At 45.2% G+C, this 15,055-nt stretch overlaps 1 protein-coding gene across 1 annotated transcript in view; it reads right to left on the bottom strand.

Moving 5' to 3' along the window:
• PRKCI (protein kinase C iota) overlaps positions 1 to 15,055 on the bottom strand; it is a 202,042-nt gene that overhangs the window by 57,776 nt on the left and 129,211 nt on the right. The window lies entirely within an intron of this gene.

Below are 15,055 nucleotides of genomic sequence, written 5' to 3'. Positions count from 1 at the left end.
GGGGGGGTGAGAGAGGGGGTGTGGGAGAGAGGGGGTGTGATAGTGATAGCATGACTATCACACAGGTGTGAGAGAGAGAGAGAGGGAGGGGTGCGTGAGAGAGAGAGGGAGGGGTGAGAGAGAGAGAGGAAGGGTGTGAGAGAGATGGGGGGTGAGAGAGAGGGGGTGGGGGACAGAGAGGGGGGACAGAGAGAGAGGGAGGGTGGACAGAGAGGGAGGGGTGACAGAGGGAGGGAGGGGTGACAGAGGGAGGGAGGGGTGACAGAGGGAGGGAGGGGTGACAGAGGGAGGGAGGGGTGACAGAGGAAGGGAGGTGACAGAGGGAGGGGGGGGTGCAGAAAGAGAGGTGGGCTTGAGAGAGAGAGAAGGGGACACAGAGGGAGGGAAGAGGATACAGTGGGAGAGCAGGCTGAGAGGAGAGTGAGGGGGAGATGAAAGAGACACCTACGTTCTGTCCTTATCTGCAGTCCCTGCTCTGCCCCCCTGTCCTAGTCTTTGTATGATTGTGCCCGGTACCTTCCATGCCAATCTCTGTTCTTGATCCAGGGGTGCTCTCTGCTCTGTTCCTTCCTGCTGCTCCCTCTCAGCTTGTGCCTCCCGACCGTCCTCATCTTCTGGACCGCCTCCTTGACCTCCTGCTCGCCTCTTTGGAGGTCAAGGAGGCAGTAAAGCTCTTCTCTCCCTCCTGGGCTCTCAGGACGGTTAGCCATCCCCAAGGAGGCTTCGGGCTGCCCACTCGCTCGCCATGTGCAGATATATTCCTGCACCCCCACCTCGTCGATATTTGCTGCTGGGCTCCCGCCGCCACCAAACCTGAACTCTCCATAGACTCTCTCGCGTGCCCACAGAGATAGCTCTGCGTGCCATGGGTTCGCCATCACTGGTTTATACTGTACTCTATGCCTGTCTGAAAGCTAAACTCCAACTTTCACTAGAACTGAATGGACTGATCGGTCCCAGCATATATCATACCTCTGTACCATGTTGCTCTATTGTCTGCAGATCCTCTGATCTAGGTTTAGTGTTGGCTTTGTACCATGTGACAGTTTGTATAGTCTGGATGCAGATTAAGGGCCTTCCAGCCACTTCATCCGCTTCATCTCTAGCCTAGAACACACCCCTTTGTAGTCTGAAAATGATGTAACTTCCTTCACAGCTCTGATGGTGGGTGGGCGGGCATGAATATATCCTAATTAGCATTCAGTCCTGCCTACAGGAAGAGTCCCAACCTCCCAAGTCCCACCTCACAGATCCCAGCATCATTCAAAAAAAGAAAAACCCTGCATATAATATACACAGCTTGCTGGGGAAGCTAATTGTTCTGATGATGGGAGGAATGAATAGACAGCCCTGGTACACACAGCACCACATGAAATCACGTGACTTCCAGCATGACTATCACTATCACACAGAAAACACATGCTTTTTATGCAGATTGGCCTGCATTCGGAAACTCGCAGAAGTGAACAAATGGTAACCCAAGCACGACATGCGTTGCCACGTGTTTTTGAAATATACAAAAACATCTTGTGTGCGGGTTGCCACTCGTTTGGAAATGCGCAGATGCAAATGTAGCCTACATGGTAACACGCATGTATTTGCAAATGTGTGCAACCAAACCCCTGTTTTTAACGCATACTGTTAGACAGGTCAATTCGGTTGGTTGCTGGCTGGTTGGTAAGTTGTGACTGGAAATCTCTTCTTTTTTTTGATCTGCGTCCGCCCTTCCAGTGCTCCTTACCATTAAGACCAGTTATAGGTGGAGGCAGTGACTACTTTTTGCATTATCGTTGATATCTATTGAGCCAGGCAACGCACTGACACCTTTGCCGCCATTGTGCGATGTACTGGGTGTTCAGTGTGACCCTGTGCCTTTAAGGAGGGGTGGGCTCCCTCTAGTCACCTGTCCTCCATCTATCCCATTAAATGCATGTGCTCTCATTGTAGAGACTCTTTAAATTGTAGAGTTAGGGACTGCAGATATCAGGGTGCCTTGCCGTGGCCTGCAGCTTACGCATGTATTTGCAAATGTGTGCAACCAAACCCCTGTTTTTAACGCATACTGTTAGACAGGTCAATTCGGTTGGTCGCTGGCTGGTTAGTAAGTTGTGACTGGAAATCTCTTCGTTTTTTATACACGTTATCAAAACACGCTGTGCATTTGGAAGCGCACAGATGCGAACCAATGGGAACGCAAACATGATGAGCGGTGCCCTGCATTTTTGAAAAGCATGGTATGGTGTGCATTTTCTTGTGGGTTGCCATGCATTCAGAAACGCACAGATGCAAAATAAATGTAACGCAAGCATGCTGTGCGTTTTCTCACGTATTTCTGTGCGTTTGGAAATGCGCAAATGTTAACAAAAATGCAACGCGCATTGCCATTTGTTTTTGAAACACATGACAAAGCCATTTTTGAATGCATGGTAAAGCGTGCATTTTTTTTATTGTAGGTTGCTGTGCGCTCAGAAATACGCAGATGCAAACAAATGGTAATACACACGAGCCACACATTGTCACATGTTTTCAAAGCTTTTTCTTGCGAGCTGCCTGCATTTGGAAACGCGCAGATGCAAACAAATGGTAACATAAGTGTGATGCGCGTTGCCGTGTGTTTTTAAAATGTGTGGCAAAGTGCATGTTTTTGTGCAGGTTGCTGTGCATGCGTTGCTATGCGTTTTCTTTGCTGGTTGCATTTGGAAATGTGTAAATGAGAATGCAGCTCAAACGGTAATGCAAACGTCACATACATTGCTGCTCATTTTCAAAACACGTAGCAAAGCTTGCATTTTTTTTTTATTACGGGTTGCAGTGCGTTTGGAAACAGGCAAAACATACCATTAGCAGGGAAGTATTACAAACCATGACACAGAGCAAGGAAATATGAAGTCTGTTATTTAAAAAAAAAAAAAAAAAATAAATTAGCTTTAGAATTACTTTAATTACTGACTAAAGTTCCACTTCCTGCTTCTTCCCTATTCATTGAATGGTGTGTGGGTGGGGATAACACAATTCCATTCCTCCTCCAAACACGACCCACATGAAATTACATGAGTAATCCTTAGACCCCGTCAGGGAACTAGCCGTAGAATAGTCGCTCACAGACCTGGCACATTAGGCAATTCTCTGAATGGCCGCGCCCGCACGCATTTTCGCCATGGCAAACGTGCGCCCGCAATACGTGTGCCTGAATTCGTGCAGGCGTGGCCATATTGAGAATTGGCTAATGTGTCAGGTCTGTGAGCGCTGGCGCACGCAATGGACGTCAGATCTCGGCACCCATAGGCCTTTAAAAGGTGGACAGTGGCTCATGGATATTGCTGACTGGTTTTCAGCTTCCTGTTCCTGCGTTTGCTGCTGCTTCTGATCACCTGTTTACTCGGCTTGCTCTTGGATTCCTCTTGTCTCTCTCCCAGCTCCGACCTTGGATTGTTCAGGGGTCTTCCCTTGTCTTCTTCCCTGTGTATGCCCCCGGCTTGCCTTACCATGACACTGTTATCTGATCTGCTGACCACTGGCTTACTGATCTCTGCTTCCGTCTCCGACTACGCCTTCTGCTGCGATCTGCCTTGGTGCCCCATCTGCTGTACCCATCCTGCAGTACCTACCTTCAGTACTTGCCTGTTGATCCTGCCTGCTGCACTCTCCATTACAACCTGCTTACAGGCATGTGCAGTCTGTACCATCCTCAGTGCTCCTGGGTCCTAATGCTGACATCCTCTGGTGTCCACCTGCAGAGAGATCTCCCTACCACCAACCCTCATCAGGTGGCAATCCCTGCTACTTTGGGCTTCGTGCTTCCTGTTACCACCTTTAGGGACACCAAGCATTCAGCCGCAAAGAGAGCCCTCTCAGCATTTTCGCTTCAGGACCAGCAACGTGACAGACCCGCAAACATCAACTCCCACAGCTGCTTCAAGCGACTCCAATGGCCTGCCCTGAAACTACAGAGGCTCAAAGCATGATGGGGCATGTAGTATCAGGACTGGCAAAGGAAGGAAACAGGAAGTCAGAGAATTCTGAAATTCAGGCAGAAGGAGGAGTGACATCCCAGATACAGAAACCTGCTGTATTCAGCTAAAGATGGTAAGTTACACACAAACACAGATACTGGGGTTGGGATTCATTTACATGCAAAATGCATCTGTTGTTTTGGGGAGGAAAAGCTGTAGTTCTGCTTAAACTGTTAGTGGGGAAAACTTGTGCACCCAGATTGGGCGAGGTGGGGGATTGGCAGCAGAGCTATGATCTTGTGCTTAGTATAAATTTCAGAGCTGTCTATGCACAGCCTTACTCTGACAACGTTGAAAGTAGCAGTCCTTTTTTTGACACATATTGTTGACATTGCCAGACACCACAAAGAGGTTGCTGGGGGGCTGTCATGACTATTGGAGCTAAAAAGGAATCATATGGGCCCATACATATTATTTTATACATGTATCTCCCTTCTAGATTGTAAGCTCTAACGAGCAAGGCCCTCTAATTTCTCCTGTATTGAATTGTATTGTCACTGTATTGTCTTCCCTCACATTGTAAAGCTCTGCGCAAACTGTTGGCACTATATAAATCCTGTATAATAATAATTGTTATATTGGTCAGCCTAGCAGCCATTTTGTCATGAGGTGAATGTAAGTTCATTGTCCTTGGGTAAGGTTTTTTACAGATAATTTTAAAGTCTCAGCACAGACTTTCTCAAGCAATAAATTAAAGAGGCCCCTTGACATCACACCAAGATAAGTTCTAGCCATGCTGGTGCCAAGTTGGGTGCTAATGAGGGTGATGTTATTCTTGTCTGTCTGAGTTTTAACAATGAACAAAAGATCAGAATATTTTTTTTTTAGGGCTCATTTAAAAATATGCTTGAGGAAACACCTCTGCACATTTCAGCGCCGTGCACCTCAGCTATGCTCTCCACACCCTGACTGGCAGATAGTAGAATTATATTTAAATGATCACCCTTTTATGTCCCACATCTACTGCCCGCATGGTCTCCGGTGGGGTAATGGTTTGGTTCCGTCCCATCGGCTTCTGAACCGGACACGTTCACTGCCGCCATGTATTAGCGCTGCCCCAGCACAGATGGTCCAACTGCGGTATATATGCATCTACTCCTGATGAATGGGCATACTATGACCCATGAAACGCGTAGAGTTCTAACGATGCTTTTTACCCCTGTACCCATCATTTTTTATTGTTACAATGGCATACGAAATCTCTATATCTGAGTCGTGATGTTACTTTTATAAATTACGCTATGAACTTTTATTATTATATGACATGACTACCATGCATTGTTTGTGGTCCAGAATTTACGTATTTCTCTGTATCACCGTTATAGTGACATTTACCTGTGATCAATGTACTTTTTTACTATACGACATGACTACTATGTATTGTTTATGGATCAGAATATACGTAATTTTCTGCAACATTGCTACAGTGATATTTGTGTTACATTTTCAATTAAATATATATTTTACAACTTAAACGACTCATGTGTGCACCTCACATAAAGTCCCACAGGGCAACCCTTCTCTTTTTGTTATATGCTTGAGGAAACATTATTATTATTTGTCGTAATTGAATTAGCAACAATATATTATGTCATTGTATTATGTGAAGCATATACATAGGCCTACTAAATTGAATACGTTCTAGGAACGTATATGTATACCATGGTTTTCTTTTTGTGTAAAGAGCTAAGTACTAATTCCACTTAAATTGCTTCACTTATAAAGGAATGTTTATTGAAGTGGTCTTTAAAATCTTATCTAGGTTATATAAATCCTACAAGCTAGACACTATTCTTGACAGAAAAGTGACATAAAGGTATACTTTCATGAGATTTAAGTTTATTTCCAAGGCTTAGGTCAGAAGGTTATCTTTGAGAAAATAGTTGAATGAAAGTCAATCTTCCAAACTTTTATACAGGCAAAGAGTGCCCCCTCTTTGGGTGATAGTCAGATGAGGTATTTATATTATATACCCCTATCTGACGTGTTTTCACATGGAAAATAAAATCCACGCCCACATTCACATTGGATAAATGTTTAGTGTGAGTAAGAGACAGGGGAGAACTGAAAAGATCAAGGAGAAAGAATTGGACAGACCATGAAGGGAGTAAGGTGCTCTGATGATATTCTGACATGTTTCTGATGGGAAACATTTGAAGCTGAGGAGGCTAGTCAAACGTGACATCCCAGGCAACAGAAATAAGTTTGTTTGGTAAAGTATACATTTCTATTTTTCCTATAGGCAATTTGCTTGCCCTATACATCTGACTGAACCATTGTTATCCTTTAACCACTTAAGCCCCGGAAGATTTTACCCCCATTCCGACCAGGGGGTATTTTGCGATTCGGCACTGCGTGAATTTAACGCACAATTGCGCGGTCGTGCGACGCTGTACCTAAACGAATTTGACGTCCTTTTTTTCCCACAAACAGAGCTTTCTTTTGGTGGTATTTGATCACCTGTGCGATTTTTTGATCACGCGCTATAAACAAAAAAAGAGCGTCAATTTTGCAAAAATAGCAATATTTTTCACATTTTTTTATATGAAATTCCCCCAAAAAAAAATGTAAAAATCAAAATTTTTAAAAATTTTCGGCCAATTTATTTTATGCTACCTATGTTTGGTAAAAAAAAAAAATCGCAAAAAGCGTATTTTGATTGGTTTGCGCAAAAGTTATCGCGTTTACTAACAAAGGGAAAGATTTTTGTCATTTTTGTTGTTTTTTTTTTTAACGCGTAATGGCGGCGATCTGCGATTTTTTTTGCGGTACTGCGACATTGCGGCGGACAGATCGGACCCTTGACTGACATTTTTGACACTTTTGGGGTTACCAGTGACATTTCTACAGTAATCAGTGCTATATATATGCACTGTTACTGTAAAAATACACTGGTAGTGAAGGGGTTAACTTTATTTGGAAGGGAGGGGCTGTGTGTGTCCCTAGGGGCGTGGTTTCTACTGTGATTGGCTGTGGCTCTAGCTGTAAAGACACTGATCAACGGATCTACATACCAGATCCGTTTTATCAGTGTCTTTGCAGCGAAGAGAATGACAGGCAGTTTGTTTACACAAGCTGCCTGACATTCTCCCTCTCCCCCGCCGATCGCCGAGTGACCGGCGGACATCGGGTCCGCTGGTCACACGCGCGGGGGGGTCCGTGACCACGCGGGAGCGGGAGCGCGCCCCGGGGGGCGCGCGCTCGCTCCCTAGACCCTCACAAGCAAGCAACGTAGCCCTACGTTAGTTTGCCTGTGAGGGGCTGACCGCCGACGTAGATAGTCGTGCGGCGGTCGGCAAGTGGTTAAAGCATCAAGATTTGAATTTAGATTATTCAAACTGCAGTATGACTGGTCTAATTTTTTTTATCTTGGGAATTTTAGGCTGATTTAGCACATAGTAAATGGGGCAGTTATGATGTGTTCTTAAAAATAGATTAACTTAATAGAAGTTTATTTTACCAAAAACTATTTGAACTTCTAGCAAGTCTTGGTGCATGGTGTAACAATTTTTGTCCATGCATATTCTTTAAATATTGAGTTGTGAACATCTGTTGGCTGAGAGAAGTCACGTGTCAAATCTGTTAGATTTTGTTTCCATCTTTTGTGAGCTCATGGAAAGCTATTTATCACCTTCCAGAAGTTATCGGTTTTGGTTACCTTGATATTCTATATTAATATCTTTTGATTGCATTTCTCACATTACCTGTGTGAAACATGTTATTGAATATTGTTCCACACATGTTATTGAGTATTGTTCCTCATTTTGTATTTATCACCAGTTATATTTTTGACATTTTTTTGCACTAATTTTATTAAATAAATATATATATTTTTGCACAAAATTGTATTCCTCTTATCTTCAGGCTAGTGCCACTAAAACAATCAAACATTTTTGTTGATTTATGGAAATAAGTTGAGAATCTCCTTACTTATAGATCCTTGTTTATTTGCATAAACATAGACACAGTTTTTCAGAGCAGTATAAACATTCTGACAGGGCTAATCAAAATTTTGCTATTAGGCCCTAACTAACAGGTAACTACACCCCTGCCAGGCCCTAATGGCCTACTGCGGAGTTTATGTAAACGCTAAACCAACTTCCTAACACCCTGTGAAGTGCTAATTTTTAATGAGGAGTCCATGTTTAAAGTAAAAATAAAACAAGGTAAAAGACCCCAGGCTCTTCCAAATGGCCCATTTTAACCAATTTTACTAAAAGTAGATAGATGCAAAAATTCTTGCCGAAATCCCTGCATCTTTATTCAATTTATGTGAAATAATGACATTAATACATAGTTCAATCAGGTTTGAAAAAAAAAAAAAAAAAAAGATATCCTGTATGCCTTTAGTGCAACCAAAAGATACATTAAAAACCTTGCATCCGCTTAACTGAAGAATCACAATTAGCCAAGAGTAAGGCCAAAAAAAATTAAAAATAACGCATGATCCCATTTTTGTATATTTGTGCCTGATTCCCACAGGCTATTGAATATTTCTATTATCAATATTTTACAGGGTCATTTCTTACAAATGTTCTTAATAGCCAGTTATATTTTTAGGGTCCTTTCACACAGGCAGTTTGCTCAGGAGACTCCGCTTTGCTCAGCAGGGGGGGGGGGGGTGGTTTCGCTCCGCTGATCCCTGCTGAGCAGGGGGATGACAGGTCTGTCTCCGCTCATCATGCAGAGCGGAGACGGACAGAGCCCTGCTCTCCCCTATGGGGAAATTAGGTGAAAACGGACCGCCTGCCCTGTTCGTTTTCACCTGATCTTATCTAATCCTCCAGACAGATGGAAAACAGGGTTACCCTCCGTCTGGATTTGGCAGACGAGATATGATAGGATCGGATCAGATAGTGGCGGGTGTCAGCGGACATGTCACCGCTGACATCCGTCGCTTCATAGGGGTGAATGGAGAGTCCAATCAGGTCCGCCTGAAAAACTGACAGGCGGACCTGATCGGACAGCTGTGTGAAAGGATCCTTAGTGTTTAGAAACATTGCTGGCCCTGAATCAGTCTACAAAGGGTAGGTCTAGCTCCTGTGGAAGTCTATCCTACATTTTCCCAGCTACTACTGTAATGAAGCCCTTTCATATGTGGAGGATGAATATTTCCCTCCAGCCACAAACAGTGCTCCCTGTATACCTATTATTTTAGAATAGGGATAGGTGATAACCTCTGTGGGGTTAGTATTGCTGCCTTTTTCGCGATAGGAAAATTCATCCTCTATATTTGCCCTGCCAACAATTGTCATGGCGACAGAAAGTGATGGGACGTTTTAGAGGTGTCACCAGGAGATAAGATGAGGGTAATGGAGAAACCTATTCCTGTGACAACTGTTGAAGAGGTGAATTCTGATTTGCAGAGATTTCTCCTCACTTCCTTTGGTATCTCAAGGACATGAAGTTAAAGAAAAATCTCCATAAATGGGACAGAGGCCATGAAAAAAATAAATGGACAGTGGTTTTAACCCTTTATTTCTTTAGCTGAAACTAAGTATATACAGTACTTTGCTATGTATATACTTTAAGGTCACTGGAGCTCTATACCACATATATTAACTGCATGATATATATTATACCAAGTATATTACATACAGCATACATTTATTTATTCAAGGTGATCACAACCCCCCCCCCCCCCCCAATTACCTCTTCTCAAGAAGATGAGATTCAGTGCAGTTAATCTTTCCTCAAAGCCAAGGTCCTCCATGCTACCTATTAATTTATTTACCCTTCTCTGCACTCATTCTAGTTTCGCAATATCCTTTTGGAGAACTGATGCCCAAAACCCAAGAACAAAACATGTAATACACTGCAGCTTACCAGTCTTTACATGTGGTAACTGCATTCATTTAAATTTTTTAGCAAGTACAGAAAATATCTGTTGATCTAGCCAGAAACACAATGCCTGTATCACTTCAAGTAAACTAAACTGGAAACAAGAACAATGTTATCTTTTTTTTCTGTAAACTACTAATATCCCCATGTAAAGGAGATGAAAAAAGGAAGCCAATTATGAAGAGAACAGAATCCTGTTATTCACAAGATCACAAGTTGAAAAAACCTGAAAAAAGAAAAAGAATGAAGCCCCTTTATCTAAGGACTAGTGAATTGAAATAACTGGATTTTTGTCTTACCGTAAAACCCTTTACTCTGAGGTTCACTGACGGACACAGCTCCATATATTCTTAGACCCTTGGGCTTATACTGCTCTCTCCACAGGAGGACTAGGCAGAAATAATTTTAACTACGCCCCTGGGGCAGTCCCAGGGGGTATACCATAACTTCCTGACATAGGACTTCTGTTTGTAACAAGCAGTGTCAGAGGAATACATAACTCAACCCCAACAGAGGGGCGAGTGCTGTGTCAGTCAGTGAAACTCAGAGAAAAGGATTTTACGGTAAGACAAAAATCCAGTTTTCGCTTTTGATCACTGACGGACACAGCTCCATATCTTCTTAGACCCTTGGGACGTCCCAAAGCAGTGTCAATATGAGGGGTGGGAAAACACATTGTGAATGTGTGTACAGATGACCACATAGCAGCCTTGCACAGCTGAACCACTGACGCCTGATGATGGAAGGCCGAGGAGGCACTATGCGTCCTTGTAGAATGCGCCCTGACAGGGAAAGGAGGAACCTGACCCTTAATGGAATAGGCCTGAACCACCGTCTGCCTGATCATCTAGAAATAGTCACAGTAGACAGGGCCTGCCCCTTACGAGATCCATCCGTAAGGACAAACAAGAAATCGGATTTGTGAAACGACTCAGTCGCCACCAGGTACACCCTGATTGTCCAAACCACATCCAGGGAATGTAGGGCAATTTCTTTAGGATGTTCAGGCTTAGGACACAAAGATGGCAACATAATACCCTAGTTTAAGTGAAACACGGGGACGACCTTAGGAAGGAACACCTGACAGGGTTACAACAACACTTTGTCCCTGTGAACCACCAGGTAAGGTGACCGACAGGACAACGCAGCCAACTCCGAAAACCTACGCGCAGAAGTATTAGCCACCAAAAAGGCCACCTTGTATGACAGAGTGATCAGAGAAATTTCACAAATATTTTCCATAGGTGGTTTCTGAAGTACAGACAGTACCAAATTGATATCCTACGGAGGTACCAGGGATGGTACCGGAGGAGCCAAATGGCGAACCCCCTGCACAAAAGTGTGAACTGAGGAATTTGGCGGTACCCAGACCTAAATGCTGATCTACACCTTGTTGTAGAAACTCCAGCAGGCGGGACACGGAAAAGGCACAAGGAGAAACGCCCCGAGACTCACACCAAGTATCATACGCCCTCCAAACTCGATTATAGATCTTCATTGAAGTAGATTTTCTAGCTTTTAACAGCGTAGGAATCATCAAATCTGATCGCCCTCTGTCCTTCAACACCTGCCTTTCAATAACCATGCCGTTGCGGGATGGAAGATCGGTCCTTGAGACAAGAGATCTTCTCAGAGAGAGAAGGAGCGTCAGCTACCAGCCTTACTAGGCCTGTGTATCAAGACTGATGAGGCCAGACCGGAGCCACCAGAATGACTAGAATCCCCTCCACCTTGATTCTGCGCAGCAGTCACGGCAGAAGTTGTAGTGGAGGAGAAGCGTAAATCAGACGATACTGACCCCTTGGGGCCACCAGAGCATCGGTGGCATCGGCCAGAGGATCCTGAGACCTTGCCACAAACCTCTGAACATTCCGGTTGAAACGAGAGGCCAACAGGTCCACATTGGGGGGTCCCCCACTGGAGACACAGTTGTTGAAACTCTTTCCGGCGAAGAGACCATTCTCCCGACTCCAACATCTGAGGTAGTCCGCCTGCCGATTCTCCACCCCCGGAACCTGCACAGCAGAAGGGCCAGAGCATACCGTTCTGCCCACCTTAGAATGCCGACTACTTCCAGAGCCGCTAGAGCACTTCTTCCTTGATGATTGACATACGCCACAGCCGTGGCATTGTCCAATTGAACCCTTACCGGGCACCCCTGCAGACGATCCGTCTACTGGGACAGACACAGCCTGATCGCCCGAAGCTCCAGGATTCTGATTGGCAGACTGGATTCCTCCGGAGTCCAAACTCCTTGAGCGGAGTCTGTGCTCAAGACACCTCCCCACCCGGACAGACTAGCATCCGTGGAAACCACTGTCTAATACAGGGGGAGAAAGGACTTCACTTGCTTAAGCGCCAGGGAACAGAGCCACCAAATCAGAGATCCCTCGCACCCTGGCTCAACAGAATCAGATTGTCCAGTGATTGAGAAGTCTTGTCCCACTTGGCAAGAATTTCCTTCTGCAGAGGCCTGGTATGAAACTGAGAAAATTGAACCACCTCGAAGGTAGAGACCATCAAACACAGCACTTGCATGCAAGTCATGAGAGATGACCGACAGTTGGACAATAGGTGCTGGATCGCATCCTGCAACTTCAGCAGTTTGGTCACCAAAAGAAACACCCGGGCTGAGGTTGAGTCCAGAGTCCAGCCCAGGTAGTCCAGTTTGGTGGACGGAGTCAGAGCAGATTTTTGAAAATTCAGTGTCCAGCCGAACTCTTTGCAGAGTTCGTACCGTGATGTTCAGATCGACCTCTAGAGTAGACGAAGACTCTGCTCGCAGAAGGAGGTCGTCGAGATACTCCAGTACCGCATTCACCCTCTGCCTGAGCAAGGCCAACACCGGGGCCAACACTTTTGTGAACAATCGCAGAGCTGAGGCGAGACCAAAGGGTAATTCCACAAATTGATAATGCTCCTCTCTCAGGTCGCTGATGCCCGACATAAATATCCTTGATATCGATAGAGGCCAGAAAATTCCCTTGATTAAGGGATGCTACTACCGTGTGAATGGACTCCATCTGAAATTTCTGAACCCGCACAAAGCAGTTCAGAGCCTTGAGGTCAGAGATCGGGCGGACTTTGCCTTCCTTCCTGGGAACAGTAAACAGATTTGAATAAAATCCCTGAAAACGTTCCAACTCTGGAACTAGCACAATTACTCCCTGTAATAACAGATTCTGCACCGCCCCATAAAGACCTTGCAGCCCATCTGGGGACAGCCGCAATTTGGAAGGGAAGAACCTTGCCGGAGGGAAGGACCGAAACTCGATCTTGTAACAAGACCAAATCAACTCGTGGACCAATTTGCCTTGAATGACCGAGGTCCACAGGCCTGGAAAGAAACAAAGACGTCCCCCCACCCCAGACACGGGTGAGAGCGCCCTTTAATGCAGAGGAAGGCTTGTCTGCGGGACCAGCTTTTGAATTACCAATCCAAGGTCTTTTGGAGCCTCCCACAAGGTATGGGTGGATCTTAATTCCTTGTCCTTCGATCCAGCCAGACGAAAGGGCTGCTTGTGAGCAGAGAAAAAAGGACCATGTTTACAATGAGGCTCCTTGTTCTTAGCAGGATGCGGAAGCAGAGTACTCTTACCTCCAAGTAAGACCTTTAATAATCTCTTCCATAGAAGCACTGAACAAACGAGCTCCTGCAGATCAGTCGGCACCTTTTTGGAAGCCTGGTCCGACGACGAGTACTTCAACCAAATCATGCGGTGAAGGCTCCCCGTAGTCACACACACACACACTACAAGCCAAAGGGGTCGCATCCAGGGATGCATCACAGATGTACCCCTCCCAGTATCAACTGATTCGCCAGCTCAGGAGAATGTTGACCCCTTCCAGATCCTGGCGTAAAAATGTTGTCCATTCCATTAAGGCCTGGGAGACCAAGGTGATAAACACCGGCCTCAAAATTGAGCCCGCCACGGTAAAAAGATGACAGACCAAAGCCTCAGCTCTCTTGTCCACAGGGCCCTCAAAAAAATGGGGAATCTTCCACCAGAAGAAGTGTGGCTTTAATCTGGAAACCTGAGAGTTCACCGTCGGTGGAACCATCAGCTTCTTCAGAAGAGACTCCCCTCAAAGGGATACCTCCTAGCAAAACGGTTAGGCATTTCAACCATGCGTTTTAGGGATCCCCACTGATTAGAGACAGTCTCGTCGAAATAGGCAGGAAAGGGGAACACCTTAGTCACCTTGGAAGGTCTACGAGTGCAAAAATTGCACTGGTGCAACCGACACAGCATTAGCTGTGTCCTCCAATTTTAAAGTTTCCCACATGGATACAATCAGTGCCTCCACAAGTGCCTTTTTATGTGTGGCCGCAGTGGAAGAGGAATCATCCTCACTATCCGAGCACTTAGGGTGCGTGGACACAGACCCAGTGGGTTGACTCACGTCCGCGGCGGCCAAATCCACCTCAGACTCTGAGGAGGCAGAGGATACAGGTGATGGCAGGGGCGCTTCTTGCTAGGCCGCTTTTATAGAGCCATATCAACTTTTGACACGAGTGACTGTAGGACTACCGTCATGGCCGCCAGGGCAGACTAAAACCCAAAGGGTCCCGCAGCTTCTGAAAGTGGGTCAGGTGGTGATACCTGCTCCAGGGACTCCATGTTTAATCCAGAGGCCGCCCTAATATGCAAAAAAAAAAAAAAAAAGTTTTTTTTTGTCAAAACCCCCTCACACCGCTACCGCTGTGTTTCTGAAAGTCCGAGTGCACCAGCGGCATTGATATAGCAGAAGAGGGAGCTGTATACCCACAGGGACTCACAACCACCTATTAGAGCAGGATACAGAGCGCCCAGCTGCTTGCCATGTGACGATCAGAGAAAAAGAAAAGAAAAGGAAAAAAGTTCTATTTAAAAAAAATTTGCCAGGACCAAAGATCCCGGCCAGGAACTAGGTCCTTACTCCTGACTAGGTAGAAAAAAAACTAAGTGGCTGTAGCAGAGGGAGGGAGTCTACCCCCTGGGACTGCCAATGGGTGTAGCCAAAATTATTTTCTGCCTAGTGTCCTACTCCTATAGGGGGCAGTATAACCCAATGAGCGAAAGAGAAATATAACATTTTTGTTTTTAAATTTTGATACACTTGGATACAAGATTTTGGAACTAGTGCCTGGAGTTCTACTTCAAAACTAAGAATGCAAGCATATGCCATGTTACAGTATATTCCCTGAAGTTGAGAAGACA

The sequence above is a fragment of the Pelophylax lessonae genome, assembly GCF_965119305.1.
Source record: "Pelophylax lessonae genome assembly, chromosome: 3".
In the NCBI taxonomy this organism is placed as follows: domain Eukaryota; kingdom Metazoa; phylum Chordata; class Amphibia; order Anura; family Ranidae; genus Pelophylax; species Pelophylax lessonae.
This window is presented reverse-complemented; position numbering and strand designations above follow the sequence as displayed.